The sequence below is a fragment of the Asparagus officinalis genome, chromosome 1 (genome assembly GCF_001876935.1).
Source record: "Asparagus officinalis chromosome 1, Aspof.V1, whole genome shotgun sequence".
NCBI lineage: Eukaryota > Viridiplantae > Streptophyta > Magnoliopsida > Asparagales > Asparagaceae > Asparagus > Asparagus officinalis.
Window position 1 is genome coordinate 69,102,801 of NC_033794.1, and position 7,652 is coordinate 69,110,452.

Genomic DNA, 7,652 nt, shown 5'->3' on the forward strand with positions numbered 1-7,652 from the left:
TGTACCAAATTTCTCAAAAAAAACCCTCAAGTACTATTGAACATCAATTAAAATATACTTATTCTCTCAAATTATAGTCACTGCTATACTTATGTTAAATAAAATCAATAATTTAACGCATTAAATTTTCTTTTCCTTGTAGAAATTTACATTCTACTTCTTGGATTGCATAATCACTATACATTTGCATAAGAGTACCTTCTTCCAAATGACTTCAAACCAAGGTTTGAATTCAACATAAATATATATTATTATTACTTTATGTGTATTTGTGTTTATTAATAGTATATTTCATTATTTTTTAACAGAAGAACACATTCTAATACATGAGAGTAGAAACCCCAAATATAATCAGCACCAGATGTAGATTGGAGTTATGGTGATCAGCACCGGATAACCATAGGAGTTGATTTGCTAACTAGGCAAATATCAGCACCGGATGTAGATTGGAGTTATGGTGATCCAACAGAGAGGTTGATTCCGAGAAACTCTAAAAATGTTGAGATGGGAGAGAGCAGTGGTGCTTATATTGTCCGCATACCTTTTGGTCCAAGAGATAAATATATTCCTAAAGAGCTCCTATGGCCACACATTCAAGAATTTGTTGATGGCACACTCAACCACATCATGCAAATGTCAAAAGTTTTAGGAGAGCAAATTGCCGGTGCTGATATATGCTAGTTTTAGGAAGAGATAAGTTGGAACAACTTCTGAAGCAAGGGCGTCAGTCAAGGAAAGAAATCAACTTAACATACAAAATTATGCGAAGGATTAAGACTGAAGAACTAGCTCTTGATGCCTCTGAAATTATCATCACAAGCACTAGACAGGAGATTGAAGAGCAATGGCGCTTATATGATGGGTTTGATGTGATACTTGAGCGGAAATTGCGAGCTAGGATTAAGCGTGGTGTGAGTTGTTATGGCCGCTTTATGCCTCGCATGGTTGTAAGTATCTTCCTTATTACTTTATTTATTCCAAGGTGTTTGATGGTTAATACGTGATGGTTAATTGTTATATCAGAGTTTATTTTTCTTATTTTTTTTCCTTTTTTAGTTTTTGCTCCTTCCATTTAGCCTTTGTTACTTTTGAGAATTAACTATGTTATCTTCATTGCAGGTGATACCCTCAGGCATGGAGTTCAACCATATTATTCTGCATGAAGATGTGGATGGTGATTTAGAAGAAAAAGAAGATAATAAAGCTACTCCTGATCCACCTATTTGGCCTGAGGTATTGAAAAACACACTTCCTTCCCGAAAGAATACTTCAATTGTGAAATTTCTTCTTTTAAACGAAAAAGAAAGAAAAAGTGAAACTGCAGTGTGTTGTTTTGATATAGAGAAGCTCAATTTTATTGTTTTATGTTTTTGCAGATAATGAGGTTTTTTACCAACCCTCGCAAACCTATGATTCTTGCTCTTGCTCGGCCAGATCCCAAGAAGAATATTTTGACACTTGTGAAGGCCTTCGGTGAATGCCATCCATTTGAATCTTCCGCATGATTCACGTGATCTTCGATTCCTTCATTTTGATCAGAATGTGTTATTGTTTCCTTGCTGTCTTGAATTTTTAAGTAAACAACTTCTTCGGTTGTTTTTCGAGGTACAACAGTTTTTTATTGAAATTAATTACAACATTATGCTGCAAATTCTCTTGACAATGATATTCCATGCCTCGACTCTCACTCGATAAAGTATCTGTGATTGGACTCCTCTCAGGATGATTCTCTACGAGAAGCTGAGTGCACTTCTTATTTTCTTCAAATGTGAAATTGCCAGGGGATACAAGTGATGTTTGATATCCATTAGTCTCTAAATTTGCACCATTCTCATAGTTAGTATCTTAGTGCATTACACGTGTGCATATTGACCATGCTCCTTCCAGGATACACATGGAATTACAATTACATCTCATACATACAAGTCCTTAAAATTGGCAATCGCACTTACACCAAGAATATGGACATCCAGTATATGGCATGACAGGCATACCTTGGTTCAATTTGAAATAAATTATTTGCCATGGTTTTCTTTTGTCTAATATTAATAATGAGAAATACTAACTGTCAATAAATAAAATGCATGCCTACTAGGGATACAATATAAGTGGTACAAATCATTACTATAGTTCTAAGTTAGTAAACAAGGTTAAGAAAAAGGTGATCATTGAGAATACAGTGTTTCAGAAACTTAAACATTATTGACGATAATGAGTTCTGCCATTTAACAGGTATTCTCTCTCTTATCAGAAGCGATCTCCATGTGCAACCTTTGAGAAATCATTTTTTTTTAAGTATCTTGATGCATGAACTTTGTACTGCTGAACTAAGCTTCTTGACGCACAAACAAAAGCTAGCATTTCGGATCAACACCTATAATGCTTGTATAATGCATGTACAGTAAGCCATTTTCCCTCTCCACAGAAAGTTTATTATAGAAAAGCACAGAAACTTACACCAGACATGTCAAATAAATGCAGGCATTTCCACAGCACGGCCTGCCATCCTCACCAGACGAACTGCTCGAACTACTGAACAAGGTAAATTGCTACATATTTGGCACAGATGATTGCAATGTCCTGCTTTTTAGCCTTATAGTTGGAGCATAAAAACGATATAGTTTAATTAATAGCATAATGCAAGCATTTTATGTTATCATATTATTAGCGTGGGTGTGGCCATATGCATGCACACAAATCTGTGTAGGTATGTATGCATACATGCACTCTATTAAGATGTCATGTTAGTGTGTCCCGTGCTTCTTGGGCGAAATTCTTTAAGGCCTGAAGTTTGTTTACCTTTAGAAATCCACTAGAACTGAATATAATTGTAGTTTTATAAATGCCACCTGTAGATTTATTATGTACAAGTCACCATTACCGTAACATCATCCTCATAACATGCCTGACAATATTCAAGCGTCTATAATCCTACATGTCTTTACTTGCAAATTATTGCTTCAGTAAATAAAAAAATAAATTTTGATGTCTACGATGTTCTAAATTTGTACGTGAATGGCCATGAAGTAACCTAGACAACTATCAGATTAAGTAGAGCCCTTGAATTATCCTTCTAATACTCTTAAACTTTGTCAAGATATTTACTGATCTTAATAAATTCCTGAGACAGTTTAAGCAGCCAAGATACACCTCTAACTCTGACCAATTTAAAAGAATATTCAAGATACAGATACTCATCCTAAGGTTTGAAGTTATAGTTTGCATCTGTGGATAATTACTAAAGATCATATCCTACTTGCTGGCTTCTGAAGTGCTTAAAATTGTCATAACTCAACCCCATTACGCTTTAAGGTGTTCTTTTGCTTGACTGCGTTCTCAATACGTAAATTGTGATATAGGCAGCAATCAACGTAGGAGGGATAGTCCGTAATGCTTTGGCTATTGAGCATTTCATCGTGAGGCATTCTTCTGATACCACAAATGTAAGTAAACCATGTGAGCACCGAGTATTTTGGTTAAACACGATGTTCTTTTTCCCCTATTGTCATTCTGTGATTGCCGATTACTGACTGTGCTACAAGGGAACAATTGAAGAGAAAGAAAGACTTTTGCGGCGTGTCTAGATTACTGACTGTGCTACAAGGGAACAATTGAAGAGAAAGAAAGACTTTTGCGGCGTGTCTACGGCCTTGAATACCCTGAACCAAACGTGACATTTGCACTTTGCCGAGGCACCTGGTCTTCACCCGTGGTAGAAATGAAAGTTTCATAATATATTCAAATGTTGAGTAATGTTTACACAAGTTTTTTTCTTGAAATTAATTACAACACTATGCTACAAATTCTCTTGACAAGGATATTGTCACGCCCCGCTTCCCAAAATACCCGGGAATCGGAACGTGAACAAGCCCGCGACGTATTAGATTGAGAAGAAATATACACTATCTTTTTTTTTCTCTTTTTTTTCTTCTCAATCCAATACGCTAAGCGTCTAGAAATAAGTACAATACGAAGTCACAGGTCCCCGATCATACATAGCAAGAATATAATGAACAATACAGAATATGAAATAAACATATCATCAAAAGTAGATCATCCGAGACATAGAATATTCGGGTCAACATGCCCTTATACAAAACTAAACAAATGAATACTGAAGAGGTACAAAGATACATCGATCAACGGAAATAGAAAGAACTACAAAAGTAACAATGACCAGCATATAACAAAAGAGACGACTAGACTTCGGCTTCTTCTTCTGCTATGTCTGCAAGGCACTCCTGCTGAGAATCTTCTGACTCCTACTGAACCTGTTCTTCTCCTAAGTCTGACGTACACCAGAGAAAACAGGTGTACGTCAGGTGCATGAAGCACGGCAAGACCCGACTCCACAAAGAAATAGAACAAACAGAAATCCAATGCGAAAAACGATACGATAACAGAAATAACAAAAGAACGTACAACTGAAATCCACAAATCAACATGAAAACACTACTAAATCATGATAACATAAAACATCCAGAATCGATCAGGTAACGAGATCATGTAGCTAGTGATCAGTCTAATCATCCAAATCATAAGGGCATACACTAGATGGAATTATTACTTAAAAATCTACAACTCGAGACGTAGTACGTCGAGCGAAATAATCCAAACAAGGAAACCCTCATGTATATACCATGTGTCTCGAATTGTAAATAATTAAATATTAATCTTGATCTATGTACGAAAAGGAGTACAACCGGCCTACATCTCACAAGAATCATACTTAGCCAAGAATCAAGGTCATGTAACTAACTATCCCATCACTCATCTCAATTAATCAACAATCTCAATACCCCTGCTCCTCAGACCCACCCCTGTGCGAAACAATTCACTGGTGCGAGCCTGGAAATAAACAATACACATCCGATCACTGCTCCTCAGACACACCCCGGTGACTACACAAACTTCACCAGCGCAAGCCCGGAATATACATCAACAATCACAACCGCTCACACGGACCAAGACTTCTCATCCCAATTCTCATAATTCCAGGTCAACTACACACGGGATTCTAGATCCTAACTGTGTCATACAGGTCACTATAGTCATAAACTCCTAATAATTCTCAATCACAACATGAAACGATCAATGCAACAAATCATGTGCAATAATATCATAGCATATAAGATAACCAAAATAAGAAATATAAATCATAAACAACATCTACATAATTCAGAAAATAATCTTTTTCTAAATAAATTCATTTTAAATTATTTTGCTTAACAATTAATCTAAACTAATTCATTTCCAAAATAAATTCTTTTAAATTATTATAATTATCTAAAAATGATTCTTTTGTCGAATTAAATTCTTTTAATTCATTATAATTATTCTAAAAACACTATTTATCGCATATCAATTATTCAGATCAATATTCTTCAGCAACAACCCACGCAGATAAATACGTCACAATTAAACTACGTAAATGATTCATAATAATGTAAATATTCAACTACGAAACAAGGAGAGCGGGATCTTGCACATAAATAATCTACAATAAATATAAGAACTGGAACGAAACTAAACAAGGATCGGGATCTTGCACGTAATAATTTATGATAAAACTAAGTATTAAATGAAAATAATCGAGGTTCGGGATCTTGCCTCGGGGTTTTGTCGAACGAATCGACGCTAACGACGCGGGTCGAATCTGACGCGGTGGTGCGCGACGTCGGGGAACTTCGATGAGGGGCTGTGGTATCTCGGCGACATCGACGGGGAGGCGAGGGGTGTCGGGCAGCGGAGGAGGAGCACAACTGCGGAGTGGGGTCAGCGACGAAGGGGGTTGTTCGAACCTGGATCTGGCGGCAGCGAGGAAGGAGGCGGACGCGAGGTAGTTAGTGTTGTCGGATCTGGTCGGAGAGCGTCGACGGGGTTGATGGCAGCGATGAGGGACAGCGGTGGTGCTAGGGTTGGGTTAAAAAAATACCCATATTGTATAATTAAACAAGAATAATTAATAATAAAAATATATTTACTTATTTTAAAATCAAATAATTATGGGATAATTATCTATACAGTAAAACATACAAGTTATACTAATACGACAAATAATATGTAACAATAGAAATAATACAATAAATTATACCAAAAACACGTAATTAATAATACTATGTATTATGTAAAATAATTTGTAATAATATTAATAACACAATATATTATTTAAAATAATACTTAATAGTACCGATAACACAACAAACTAATTCTAGAAATTTTTACCGCAAAAACAAATTTATAAATATCAAAATTATTTAAATAAATATATAATCAGATTTTTAAATCATAAAAAATCATAGAAAATCAAGAAAAATACAAATACTCTTTTAAAAATCATAATTAAATATTTTAAAATACCAAAAAATTATTTTAACTAGTATCAAAATTCACGGTCCTTACATTCTACCCGCCTTAAAACAAATTCCGCCCTCGGAATTAAAATAAGAACCCAATGACAGATATGGAATGATATCCATAAGCAGATGAGACAAGAAATAAGAAACAATTGAAAGTTACGAGACAAGAAATAGTGGAAAGTTCCGGAGTCAAAGAATGATAAGATAGGGACGAAAGGAAAAAAGTTACGAGACAAGAAATAGTGGAAAGTTCCGGAGTCAAAGAATGATAAGATAGGGACGAAAGGAAATCTATCAAGAAAATATGATAAGGGCCAAAGAATGATAAGATAGGGACGAAAGGAAATCTATCAAGAAAATATGATAAGGGCTCAAGGATAGTCTCGCGGATGAAATATGATATGTATCTAAATTATCTACTATATTCTTACTAGTGTGGACTCGGGACTCGCGGATGAATATAATTTATCATGTTGATAGTGACCTGAGGGTATTCCGCTTCAGCTGTCTTCTTCCTGTAGCGGCGTTGTCGTTTGGCAGGCCTAACGACGTTCGTCAATCTGTCGAATACGGACTGCCGAGGTGCGGATGCACAACAAGGGCATTCTGACAGAACTGCCGAGATAAGCCTCTCACATTGACATGAGTGAGCTGCTTGTATTAACTTTCCCCGGACTTGGAGGTGGAGATGGAACCCCCTGCCCTTGGGTAGGTGAAATTGGTTCTCGTTGAACGTGGATTTTGAAGCCACGCTGACTCTTCTGAACCTGACGGACCTCTTGAAGATTGCGTTCTTGAAGGATAACGCGAGGGTCGCGTTTAGGTTTGGAGACGTTAGGCCGAGGCCTACGTTTAAATGATGAAACTGACCCCTGAGGGTCATGTTTTGGTTGAACGCGCCCTTGAGGGTCGCGTTTATGTTGAACGCGCCCCTGAGGGTCGCGTTTAGGTTGAACGCGCCCCTGGGGGTCGCGTTTAAGTTGAACGCTTCCTTGAGGGTCACGTTTATGTTGAACGCTCCCCTGAGGGTCGCGTTTAGGTTGAACGCGCCCCTGGGGGTTGCGTTTAAGTTGAACGCTTCCCTGAGGGTCGCGTTTAAGTTGAACGCTCCCCTGAGGGTCGCGTTTGAGTTGAACGCTCCCCTGAGGGTCGCGTTTAAGTGGTGAAACAGACTCCTGAGAGTCATGTTCTATCGGAACGCGCCCCTGGGGGTCACGTTTGGTTTTGGCAGCTCCGCTCTGAGGGCTGCGTTTTGAAGTAACAATGCGCCATTCAGGGTCGCGTTTCAGCTGT

At 37.3% G+C, this 7,652-nt stretch overlaps 1 pseudogene; it reads left to right on the forward strand.

Moving 5' to 3' along the window:
* LOC109835531 lies at positions 327–1,609 on the forward strand (annotated as a pseudogene).